Source organism: Dendropsophus ebraccatus, chromosome 1 (assembly GCF_027789765.1).
Source record: "Dendropsophus ebraccatus isolate aDenEbr1 chromosome 1, aDenEbr1.pat, whole genome shotgun sequence".
Taxonomy (NCBI): domain Eukaryota; kingdom Metazoa; phylum Chordata; class Amphibia; order Anura; family Hylidae; genus Dendropsophus; species Dendropsophus ebraccatus.
The window spans coordinates 21,159,757-21,173,539 of record NC_091454.1 but is presented as its reverse complement, the minus strand read 5'-3'; the positions used below and the strand labels follow the sequence as shown (position 1 = coordinate 21,173,539).

The window sequence follows — 13,783 nt, the reverse complement described above, 5'->3', positions numbered from 1 at the left end:
AATATATCATCAGACGTGTCAAATGTTACCGATTACATCGGGTCTCACTCCTAAGGCCCGGTGGGATCTTAGTCTCTAACTTCCTCGCTTCATTATAGTCTATGGAGTGAACAAGTGGGGCTGAGTTTAGCGAGCTGCTGTGCATTTCCCCTTAGGTTCACAGGAGTGAGACCTGGTGCGATCAGTAACTTTTGACATATCCGATGACATACCAAAAGTTACTGAAAAACTCTTTAATAAGTAAATCGGCCCCAGACTATTTTTTGAAGATTTACTCATCTCTATTCATACTGTCTTTTAGGCTTCATAGAAATACATAGCCCCCTGCTCTCTCCTCTCTCCATCCTTTAAACTCTATTACACTGGATTCAAGGCTGGGTATGCATTTTGAATACACATGACCCAATGGAGGGTCCAGCTAAAGCTTTGGCTGTCCAGGCATGATGGGAATTGTAATTTTGCAAAAGCTGGAGGGCCGAAGGTTCCCCATCTCTGGTCTAGTGACTGCAACTGATCACTATAAAGCTTTCCGTTAGACGTATGTGAACACAACCTAAGAAGTCATGGCTATACCCAGCAATGTTCTCCTACTATGGTCCCCCATAAAGCAGTGTTCCTCCAGGACAATAGGCACGTAGGAGTTATTGCCTCCTCCATTGGCGTGAAGAGGATCCGTGTCACTGACAGCTGATAGGGATCATTTATCTCATCTACTATTTAGCATGATTCCATGGATTGGCGCACTCTCCCCATCACTTTCCCTCCCCGCATTTGTCCATCTATTAAGAATCACAAGAGCTTCAATGAATTCAGTTCTCTCCGATGTAAAAAGGGATTATTAGTGAAATTGTGTGAGATTCTAATTGACCCTGTGGTAATGGAAGGCGTTGTAGCATCCCTCCCCAGTCTCACTGCCCCCTCTCTCTCTCTCCGCCGACAGGTAGAGAATTCTCCGTATTTTTTTTTTTTTTAAAAGGACATTTAAATTGAAAGAGACTGAGTGCAAGAGCATAATTACACCAATAAAATCCTTTAACTTGTCAACGGGAAAATCTAAATGGCGATCAATCATTTCTGCGAAAGAAATAATCCTTAAAGTCGTCTGATTGACAGCTCATACTTTCATATGTAAAAAGAAGAAAAAAAAAAGAGTTAAATAAAAAAAAAAAAAGAATGGAAGCGAGGAATATATATATAAAAAAAATACGTTTCTGGTAAAGTGGCCACAAATCCATTTACAGAATACAATACTTCACATAGGTGAGTAAAAAGCCAATAATTACTTCTGTGAATGCGCAGCCATCAAGATAAGTACTGAAAACTTGGCGAAACTTTTTTTTTTGTATTTTTTTTTTTTTATAGAAAATGGTTTTGAAACATTTACTACGATATCCCACAACAGCTCCGAGGTATAATTGGCCGGAGACGCGTTGGTTGATTTTGTGAGGGTGAATAGGTCTTCGGGACTTTTGAGTTTTGGAAGTATTTAGTCATATCGCCGAGGCTGTGTTAGTAGAGTAGAAATTTTCTTTATGTGTTTGTAAAAACATTCAGTGTTATATATTAATGTGAGGGGGCACCACCGAAAAGATCAAGCTTGGTTCCTGAATATGGTGCTAAGTTTTGCCCCCCAAGAATTAAAGGCCTTGGGAGAGATTTATCAAACATGTTGTAAAGTAGAACTGGCTCAGTTTCCCCTAGAAACCAATCAGATTCCACTAGGGATGGTCCGAACCGAGTTCGGTTCGGGTTCGTGCGAACCCGAACCCTCGGTAATGATTCCCGCTGTCTGCCCGCTCAGTGGATCGGGCGGGTCCAGCGGGAGGACCGCCTGGAAAACTGGGATACAGCCATAGCCATAGGCTGTATCCCAGTTTTCCAGGCGTTACTCCCACTGTATCCGCCCGCTCCACAGAGCGGACAGACAGCGGGAATCTGATGCCGAGCGTTCGGCTTCATACGAACCCGAACCTCGGCAGGTTTGGACCATCCCTAGATTCCACTTTTCATTCCTCACAGATTCTTTGGAAAATGAAAGGTGGAATCTGATTGGTTGCTAGGTGCAACTGAGCATATTCTACTTTACACCATGTTTGATAAATTTTACCCCTTTGTACCCACTTAAAGGGGCCATTTCAGTGTTAATATCCCCTAGACAGGTATCTGCTCAGTGGGAGTCCAACCAAGATTAGAGTCTGTTGTGTCCTGAGTGAATGGAGCAGCATCATGCATGCTCAGCCCTTGCTCCATCTACTCTTTACTTGTGATCGATTGGGGTCCCCCCATCTATCAGGAGTACAGGGATTGCCTTGTACCCTCAATAGACCTTCATACTCTGCCATCTCTCCGTTCACTATGCATGATCTCATGATCATTGGAAGTGCCTATAGGCAGACCTGAACCCATCAGAAGAAAAGGGGTGCCTTGTATCCTCAGTGGACCCCCCAGCTAGTCTGTATATGTGGCCACTTCTCAATTCATTATGTATGATCTCATGATTATTGGAGGTCCCCTTTGGCAGACCTGAACCAATCAGGAGATAAATGGTTCCTTGTTCCCTAAGTGGTCCTCCAGTCACTGTGCATACTCAGCCGTCTGTCCATCTTCCTAATAAGTATCTATGATCTCATGATTGCTGGAGGTCTCCATGGGCAGAACTCCACCCATCAGGAGAACAGGGGTCTCTTGTGCACTCAGTAGACCCACCATCTAGCCTTCATACTTGGTCATCTCTCTACTCAGTATGTATGATCTCATGATTGTTGGAAGTCCCCATAGGCAGACCTCCACCCATCAGGAGAACAGGGGTCCATTGTGCACTGAGTGGACCCCCCAGCTAGCTTTCATACTTGGCCAACTCTCCATTCACTATGTATGATCTCCCGATTGTTGGAGCTCCCCATTGGCAGACCTCCACCAATCAGGAAGTAAAGGGTTTCTTGTGCTGCTCTAAATGGGCCCCCAGTCCACTAGTCACCATGGATATTCAGCCATCTGTCCATTCACTATGCATGATCTCATAATCATTGGAGGTCCCCATGGGCAGACCCCTAACTAAAAGGAGAAGAGGGGTCTCTTGTGCTGTAAGTAAATGAAGCAGCAATGTGCCTGTCTGCCTGTTGCTTCTTTTACTCTCTATGATCTCATAATCGGTAGGGGTCCTAGCAGTTGGACCCCCACCAATCAGATACATATCCAATTTTAATAAATAAATAATATTTATAATAAATAATGACCTTTCTGGTCAGGTCCCCACCCTTTTGCATTTTTTCCTGTACAGGTAATTGCCCCCAATAAACAAGTGTTGGACCCCCCCGCTGTGTGGTCTTCCTTTATGTTACGTATACCCTCTCTTATATCCATATTCTTCCATAATGGCTATGTTCATACGATATACAGGATCGATGTTTAGCATGGTTCTCTCATCTCGGGAACTGCAATGGTTAATATTATTTTAGACAATATTACCTGTTCCGTCTCCCACAATACACCTTGTATTCTTCCCATAGATTGCCGCTAAAGCCACTTTGGGAATTCAGAGAAAACAACCACATTTTGGAGCCATTAATTCCTTTAAAAACTACAACTAAAAGTGATACGAAGAGAAAACTCCTGAAGCCATCAGTGGATGATTATGTTGGCATCTGATAACTGGAAAATGATGGCTTGGGGGGGGGGGGGGAGATGGGGAGGGGGGACATTCATCTTTACTCTAAGTCAATTTTAACAAAATAAAAGTAAGACCCCCCCCCCCCTTCCCTGCACGACAAGAAAGTTTTGCTGTTAAGTTTCAGAATCCATATTGAGTAGACACCAGGAGATAAGTGAGCTTAATGCTCAGGAGAAACAGAGGAATCTATAGAGAGATCAATGAACAATCATCTGGGACCTCTTCTGTGTCATAAAACGCGGCGGCGCAGCAATCTGGGAATAGGGAGTATATCTATCTGCTAATGTTCTCACTGCACTGGGAATTGAGCAATAGTTTTCCACTTACTTGGGATTTCAGTCTTGTGACTAGTGGCAATATCTCCTATCTATCTATCTATCTATCTATCTATCTCCTATCTATCTTCTATCTATCTATCTATCTATCTATCTATCTATCTATCTATCTATCTATCTATTATCTATCTTCTATCTCCTATCTATCTATCTATCTATCTATCTATCTATCTATCTATCTATCTATCTTCTATCTCCTATCTATCTATCTCCTATCTATCTATCTATCTATCTATCTATCTATCTATCTATCTATCTATCTATCTATCTGTCTATCTATCTATCTCCTATCTATCTATTATCTATCTCCTATCTATCGATCTCCTATCTATCTATCAATCTATCTATCTCCTATCTATCTCCTATCTATCTCCTATCTATCGATCTCCTATCTATCTATCTATCTATCTATCTATCTATCTATCTATCTATCTTCTATCTATCTATCTATCTATCTATCTATCTATCTATCTCCTATCTATCTATCTATCTATCTATCTATCTATCTATCTATCTCCTATCTATCTATCTATCTATCTTCTATCTATCTATCTATCTATCTCCTATCTATCTATCTATCTATCTATCTATCTCCTATCTATCTATTATCTATCTCCTATCTATCGATCTCCTATCTATCTATCTATCTATCTATTATCTATCTATCTATCTATCTATCTATCTATCTATTATCTATCTATCTATCTATCTATCTATCTATCTATCTATCGCTATCTAATCTAATTGCTATCTTTATCTAATGTCTGTTTGTTTCTATGTATATTCATTTATTTATTCTGTATTTCCATCCATCCATTTATAGTCTCTCCAAAAAAAAAATAAAATAAATAAAACACCACAGTTAGCACTCCAAGAATTTTCAAATGCGGAGAAGTGGACATTTACTAGACCATAAGTGCCACTTACTTCTTAATAAAAGTCTACTCCTCTGCATCTGAAGACTCTTAAAGTGCTGCCTGTTTTTTCCCCCTGCATTTTCTTATTGTAAGGGTCAAGGTCATGATGCTTGCACTCTATTCACCTTGGGTATATCATACAGCTTTCTGTTAGATAGATAGATAGATAGATAGATAGATAGATAGATACTATCTATCTATCTATCTATCTATCTATCTGTTATGTATTAATCTATCTATCTATCTATCTATCTATCTATCTCCTATCTATCTATCTATCTATCTATCTATCTATCTATCTCCTATCTATCTATCTATCTATCTATCTGTTATCTATCTATCTATCAATCTATTATCTATCTATCTATCTATCTATCTATCTATCTATCTCCTATCTATCTCTTATCTATCTATCTATCTATCTATCTATCTATCTGTTATGTATTAATCTATCTATCTATCTATCTATCTATCTATCTATCTATCTATCTCCTATCTATCTATCTATCTATCTATCTATCTATCTATCTATCTCCTATCTATCTATCTATCTATCTATCTATCTATCTATCTGTTATCTATCTATCTATCAATCTATTATCTATCTTTCTTTCTTTCTTCAAAATACTGATAGTGAATTTGGTATTTACATTGTGGGGACAAGGACCAATTGGAATGATAACGAGCTACTGTATGTACAGTGCTGTGGAAAAAGTTTGCGCTATTCAAATAAAGGAATTGTTATTATTTGATCTTTCTTTGTATGTATCTATCTTGACTCTTTCTGTCCATTTATTAACTAGCTAACAGTGTGTGTGTATCTATCTATTAATTTATTCTATGTATCTATCTATTATCTATCTTTTCATATATTATCTATCTATCTATCCATTTATTATCTATCTATCTATCTATCTATCTATCTATCTATCCATTTATCATCTATCTCCTATCTATCTATCTATCTATTAATTTATTCTATGTATCTATCTATTATCTATCTATTCATATATTATCTATCTTTCTATCTATCTATCCATTTATTATCTATCTATCTATCTATCTATCTATCTATCTCTATCTTCTAATATTATCTATCTATCTATCTATCTATCCATTTATTATCTATCTATCTATCTATCTATCTATCTATCTATCTATCTATATATCTATCTATCTATCTATCTATCTCCTATCTATCTATCTATCTCTATCTTCTAATATTATCTATCTATCTATCTATCTATCTATCTATCTATCTATCTATATTATATCTATCTTCTATATATCTATCTCCTATCTATCTATCTATCTATCTATCTATCTATCTATCTTCTATCTATCTATCTATCTATCTATCTATTATCTATCTATCTATCTATCTATCTATCTATCTATCTCCTATCTATCTATCTATCTATCTATCTATCTATCTCTGCATCCATCCCTCTATGTACTCCCTCTGCCGCTGAGCCCGTCGTCTCCCCCGTCAGCCCCCTTCTCCCCAGTCACCTTTCCTCTTGTAATTGTTCATCACCATTCTGTCTGGGAGTTGTGACAATGCCGGTTATCAGGGACAGGAGTGGAGATGCATGGAGCGTGTGTGATAAACAGGTCTGCGTCCCCCGTACCCCGGCGAGTTTCTCTGACACTACTTTTATCATCTCGTTTGTGCTCTGAATGAGCTGAGAGCAGCAATTGCCAGAAAACAGGCAGGCGATAAAGAGCATTGATTTAACACATCTTGTTTTCAATCATGCTCCGATTTTTGTAACCGGCGTTTCTCCTGTTCTCTGCCTGGTCGCTTTTATCTGACGCGCTCGGCCCTTCTCGCCGGGAATGAAAAGGTCGCCCAATAAGACATGGTTTGCTGGAACCAGAACGCTCGGCGGGGAAAGTATTTTAGATAAACACTGTCAGACAGAGAGGGGGTGAATTGCAGCAGCACAATTGCTGAGCGACAATACATATTACTCTGTTCTGAGCGGGTAACAAGCCGCTGATGGTTTACTGGCTCCCAGCAAGGCGTACGCTCCCTGAAAGATTATCTACAGAATAAATGTATTTCTCGCTTTACACTTCCACCTCCCAAGATATATCACCTTGCAGTCCGCGCTCGCAAGGAGCGTAACTTTCGTTTGACGCCATGTAACAATATTTTCTAAGAAAGGAGCGGAGATTAGTTTCCTAGAAGGCGTCACGGTTAATACTATACAAGGTCATGTCTTTACTTTGATATACTGCCACCTATAGGCAAGGAGGAAGCATTGCTGGAATGAAACGGTGCTGCCATTAGGTGGCGCTGGATCAGGGGTAGGAAACGTTGACTCTTCAGCTGTTGCAAAACTACAACTCCCACCATGCCTGGACAGCCAAAGCTAAAGCTTTGGCTGTCCAGGCATGATGGGAGTTGTAGTTTTGCAACAACTGGAGAGCCAAGGTTCCTACCCCTGCACTAGACTAAATCTATTGGTTGTGTATGGCTGGGGCCAGATCTACAGCAAATCATGTTTTCTCTCTCTGCATAGTAAACTTATACTATGCACCAGTGATCCCCTAACAATCACAAGACTACAACTCCCATCATGCCCTGGAAAAAGTTTGCGGTTCTAGTGCAAATTGGCTCAGAGATGATGTTGCCATGTTGCCAGGAAGCCCTAACCAAAACATGTTCCGTGTCCTGGTACCGCCATGATGTAGATGGTCACATAGTGGTCTGAAGTGAGCATCAAAGTGAATGCTGGGAGTTGTAGCTGTACAACAGCTGGGAAACCAAGGGTTGGGGAACTACGGCATAAACTATATAGTTTACTCATCCTGTAGGCTATCAGGGCATACTGGGAGTTGTAGTTTTGCAACAGTTGGAGAGCCACAGGTGGGGGGAAAACCGGCCTATTATTTACAGTTTGCCTACATCAAAAGCTGTCAGGGAATGCTGGGAGCTGTAGTACTGCAAAGGTTGGAAAGCCATAGATTGGGGACTGTATTGTATCGAATACTCTCACAATTGCTCACAATTTGTGACTTTGTTACACCAAAAAGCAGGTGTACACACTTAAAGGAGACCTGTCACCCCCCGCCCCGTGACAGGCTCCCGACCCCGTTACAGCCCTCTATACTCACCTGATCCCGCCGGGTCCCGCTTCCTGAGCCGGTCGGGTCACGGAGATATCAGCGCCCGAAGCCCGGCGCGCGAGCTCACAGGAGAGTCCGATGCCCATAGAGAATGACGGAGCATCGGACTCCCCATTCATTCTCTATGAGCATCAGACTCTCCTGTCAGCGCGCGCGCCGGGCTTCGGGCGCTGATATCTCCGTGACCCGACCGGCTCAGGAAGCGGGACCCGGCGGGATCAGGTGAGTATCGGGGGCTGTAACGGGGGTCGGGAGCCTGTCACCCCGGCACGGGGGGTGACAGGTCCTCTTTAATAAATTCCTCTCTTAGTTTCGTTTACAAGTATACACCTATTATACAAAATCAACAAAAAACAAAACAAAATAGCCAACCGTCCAGCTAACCCTGAGGAAGGGTTACTAGCATATCCCAAAACATGTTGGTGTTCTTTGTGGGTTTTTTGTATTTGTATGGGACTTTTAGACAATAAATAACTATTGAACCGCCTATATATACCTCATGACACAGGACACTTTACCTATTTTGTGGTGTAATTTTTTCCTACTTAATTATTTTGAATTCGAAGGGGAGGGTCCAGATTTACTAAACCTTATGTGATCTGGCATGATTATACACCCAGTAGTCCTACATGGGAACATATCCTTACATTCTAACACTTTTCTACACAGCACTTTTACATTTTGTAGCTTCCTATGTTGTACTGTAACATATAGCACTGAGCCCAGTCTGTCATTCGTTATTCGTGATTATACATGGGCCAACAGGTAACTAATACAGAAAACCATATTGAAGAGTTATCCAGCAAAAAAAAATGTTTAAATCAACTGGTGTCAGAAAGTTGTATAGATTTGTATTATACTTCTATTTAAAAATCTCCAGTCTTCCAGTACTTATTAGCTGCTGTATGTCCTGCAGGAAGTGATGTATTCTTTCCAGTCTGACACAGTGCTCTCTGCTGCCACCTCTGTTCATGTTCAGAGCAGCAGCAAATCCCCATAGAAAACCTCTACTGCTCTGGAAAGTTCCTGACATGGACAGAGGTGGCAGCAGAGAGCACTGTGTCAGACTGGAAAGAATACACCACTTCCTGCAGGACATACAGCAGCTGATAAGTATGGGAAGACTTTAGATTTCTAAATAGAAGTAAATTACAAATCTATATAACCTTCAGAAACTGAAAAAGAATTGTGCTGGATAATCCCTTTAAATAATAACTGGTAATATACTTCTATAACTAATATACTTCTACGATCTGTTATGAGCTGGAAAATGATGAGAACTACAGTATAGTCACAATTTTTTACGGACTGTCCAGGAATTTACGGACACTTACGACGCACAAGGTGTAAGCGACAATTCATCTCTGCTACATTGTAAGAAGCTCCTGGCGCGTTCCCAACCTTGCAGCCCATCCTGACATCAGCGGTGTGGTCTCCCTCCCCGTCCTCCAGGCCCGGTGATATATATAATGGCCTGATGTCGGAGCCTCTGTAACACGAGGAAGCATCTTCCACAGTTTCCTGATTATATTAGCATTGATTTCTGATTCCTGGATCTCATCTCCCCCAGAACGAAGCGCAGAGCAGACACTTAAAAGCTAAATAATCAGAAGTAATGCTTCTGAGGTTTAAAGTGGAAGACTGACACGATATATTGAGGCCTTTGAAAGTGTCTGCGTGGCGGTGAGAATACACAGCGGTACATGCTAGAGACACATGTAATGGAGGGCATATTTCCTTGTCTGCACACCTTGTTTAACCCCTCGGCACTGGCACCAAGCTGGATAAGTGGAAGTCTGGGTGTCTGCCTGTGTTAGTCGTCTATAGTTGGGTCCTCAATTACCCGGATACTAATCAGCGTCGGTCGCGTCTGACGTGAAATCATTAAACCGTCATCTTCAGCTTTGTTCCCAGAAACATATGACGCGCCAATTTATCTGCTTCACCTACATAGGGTGGTAAGGGCGCCTTTACTACTCTCTCCATTTACTAGCATTTCCTCCATGGTGCAAATTGGGCTTTTACACATTAAGGCGAGACACATTTCTGCATCCCCATCCCATGATGCTTCAGTTGGGTCCCAGCCGACTATAAGACTTCATCATAAACAATGTGACGTGAAGAACACTGCGTTGTCACAGTAGGATCCAACCAGGACGCCCTCTGCAGAGAGTATTTGTTTTGCTTCTTGTACCTATTTCACCTTTTTTTAGCCTTCATTAGGGCATGTCCGGTCCAGGGGTCTGCCTGTCTCCTGGGGTTGGTATTCTGGTTAAAAACAACTTTTATTCAAGCGGCACAGCGGGGTGTCAATGAGGCGGGGCCAACAGTGTCTGTTCCCTAGGCTTGCAGCGCCTCTCTCTCTCTGTCTTTTTTCTAGGCCCCGCCTCACTGACACCTCACTGACATCCCACCTCACTGACTGCTTGAATGAAAGTTGTTCTTAGCCAGAATACCGGCCCCAGGAGACGGACGGACCCTAGACCGTTCAAGACTAGAAAACGTTGTTGGCGGTTGGGGGGGGGGGGGGCTATGGTGGTTTAGATTTGCTTTAAAGTTTCTCTTTGCTCTACAGTATACAAGGATACAATGATCTGTAGTTGTTGGGGTTCTCTGGATACATGTATATTAGCCTAATAGGCTATGTTCACACAACGCATGTTTTGCATAATTCACGGCCATTATTGCAATTTGCAACAACGGTTGTGATTTACAGAAATCATACGTTCTATTTGAGTGAATGCAATGCCGGCCGGAGCGTATACACATAGGGGGAGATTTATCAAACATGGTGTAAAGTGAAACTGGCTAAGTTGCCCCTAGCAACCAGTCAGATTCCACCTTTCATTCCTCACAGACTCTTTGGAAAATGAAAGGGGGAATCTGATTGGTTGCTAGGGGCAACTGAGCCAGTTTTTCTTTACGCCATGTTTGATAAATCTGCCCCCATAGTATACGCCCTGTCCGGGATTTCATCCGGCCGCACAAAAAACTGACATGTCAGTTTTCAGCGGCTGCTATTCATTGAATAGCGGCCGCACAGAACATATCAGTTCACACAATGGAGCGTGCGGCTCCGGCCACACGCTCCATTGTGTGCAACAGTGAATTGGGATGCGGGCACACACAGGTGCGCCCGCATCCGAATTCACCAGAAACGAAGATCATCCTGCTGGAACTGCAGTACCGGCCGGAATGATCTTTAGTAACACAGGGTCGCAGAACGTCCGGTGTTATACGCCATGTGAACATGGCCTAGAATAGGATTACATGAAGTGTCTGGTAGTGGCCCTACTGATTCCCTGCTGGAGAGGCAGTAAAGAACAATGCTCCTCATAGTCCCATGGTAGAATCAGGGGAGAAACAAGTTGCTATTCGGCCCATCAGGTCATGAAAGACTTGATGGAAACCATGGCAGGAGTGCCAGAGCCAACAGACCCTAGTGACTTATAACCTTCCACCCTATCGTGGGTTAGGTCTGGTATTGCAATACAGCTCTATTGGAGTGAATGGTGCTGACCTGCAATACTACACACAACCTGAGGACCGGTGAGGCAGCACATAGTAACTCATTGGAACTCTTTGCTTCACCAGTCTTTAAACCTGTCTTTATAAAGCTTTGGTGAGAGTAATAGTTATGACCCGGGAAAGGGCTGAACGGCTATATCACACGCCAGCAGTGAGCAGATCCATAGCAGATTGAGGCCATTTTCTTTGCGTGTAGTAGAAGCCTCTTCAGATGCCGTCCCTATATCTCTGGCCGCGGCGGTGGCGGCAGCAGACAGATGTGCACGCTGTGACACAGACAACTCTCCAGGCAGTTAGATGTTTTATCCTCGCCATTTAGCAGAAAGCAGAAGTGAGAAGTGGTAAAACCTTTAATAAACTCAAGGCAGTCACATTCTGCGAGAGAAGGGGCAGCTGGGAGCCGACAGACAGGGACCAAACGCCAGATTGTAACCGTTTTATTGCTTTCTCTCCTCATAAATTTCACATTTTTGGAAGTTAAGTGTAGATTGAGGTTTGTGGCTTGTTTGGAAAAGGAACCAAATTTGGTTTTTTAAGTTTTTCAACCTGCGACTAAAGGCGGCAGCTGTGTCTGTGACACTTGTAAAGGGGCCGCTCCTGATTTGTGAGCTTTGTGAGCTCCGGTACTACAGGAGAACGGGGCCAAGGTGCCCGGTGTAGGAAACAGCTGCAGATTTCGGGTGAGAGAAGGACGGCCGGGTGATGCAGGTAGCGAAGGGTTGAAGACTAGAATGGAATAGGAACTCATTTCAAGTGGAAAAATAGCAACTTTTGTTGATATATGTGGTGGGCCCCATTCAAGAATCTGAGGGTCTAGAGAACAGGTGTTAAACTTGCGTCCCTCCAGCTGTTGCAAAACTACAATTCCCATCATGCCTGGACAGCCAAAGCTAAAGCTTTGGCTGTCCAGGCATGATGGGAATTGTAGTTTTGCAACAGCTGGATTGTTGTGAGTTTAACCCCCCTGGTCTAGAGGATCTTTGGCAGCAAACCCAATGAAATACTTGAAAACAGAACTAATATGGAAAATATGCTAAGCTATCTACCTGACATTCACCAGTTTCAATCTCTTGAAGAGGTTCTCAAGGAAAATTTAAACTTTGCCGTCACCCTTTTGAATCCCTTGTAGGACCAAAGGCAATACGACCCATGGGTCGGTTTCCCCTTCTTTGCTAATATATACATTACAGGTTTCATAGTCAAACCTACAATAACACCCAGACTGCCCCAATATGGGATGAGAAGCCCTGACACTTCCGTGCGTTCACCCTTTCCCAACCCTTGTAGGACCAAAGGCCATACAATCCGTGGGCCAACCATCCCTTCTTAGCTGATATAGTCATTACTAGAGATGAGCCTAACCTGAAGTCCACAAGGCCCATGCCCACCCTTGGCTGGAGAAGTCTTGCATCTGAATGTTAGATTCTTAAATGTGGATTTATGGGCCTGTAAAGTGATATGGATATGAGCATTAGCTAAATCTTGAAAAAATATCAGGGCCCATATAGCTTTGGGGATCATTAGGCTAGATTTTACAGAGTAGTAGACTATGGCCCCGCATCCGCATATACATGTCAGTTCACACAATGGAGCGTGCGGCTCCATTGTGTGCATCAGTGAATTGGCATGCGAGCGCACAAGGATGCACCCACATCCCAAATCAAGAGAAATGATCTTCTGTGACACCGGCTGTTCTGTGACCCAACCGGGTCACAGAGCAGCTGGTCTCATACCATGTGTGAACATGGCCTAGACATGTAGATTGAACCCACTGACCATCTAATGTGATGGTGGCCTCCCTGATTTTCCGTAACAGATGATTTCAAAGGAAAGAAGCACCAGCCAGTTGGATATATTCTCCATTCAGAACATATGCATGCAGGTCTAAGCCTAATGTTCCTATGTATGAAGGGATCAGGAGATAGTTGTGTGGATGGCCAGGTAAACCAGGGCAATATCCTCATGCACTTGGCATGTTCTGTCCATATACTATAGGCAGTTTCTTCCATAATTCTCTCAATTTAGATTACGATCCCTAACTATAAGGTCTGTAGCTTACTATACTCGTAGAATGACACCTATACTTTAATTGGTTATCGTACAGTTGGTCAAATAGGCCCAAATTCTTAAACAAGCACCAAAAGTGCATTTACCCGGTGCCAACCTTCAATTATTCATTGACCCTTGCAAAAGGCCAG

The 13,783-nt window shown here is 42.5% G+C and overlaps 1 protein-coding gene across 8 annotated transcripts in view; it reads right to left on the bottom strand.

Moving 5' to 3' along the window:
- The window catches only part of EBF1 (EBF transcription factor 1), a 312,968-nt gene that overhangs the window by 25,696 nt on the left and 273,489 nt on the right, over window positions 1-13,783 (bottom strand). The window lies entirely within an intron of this gene.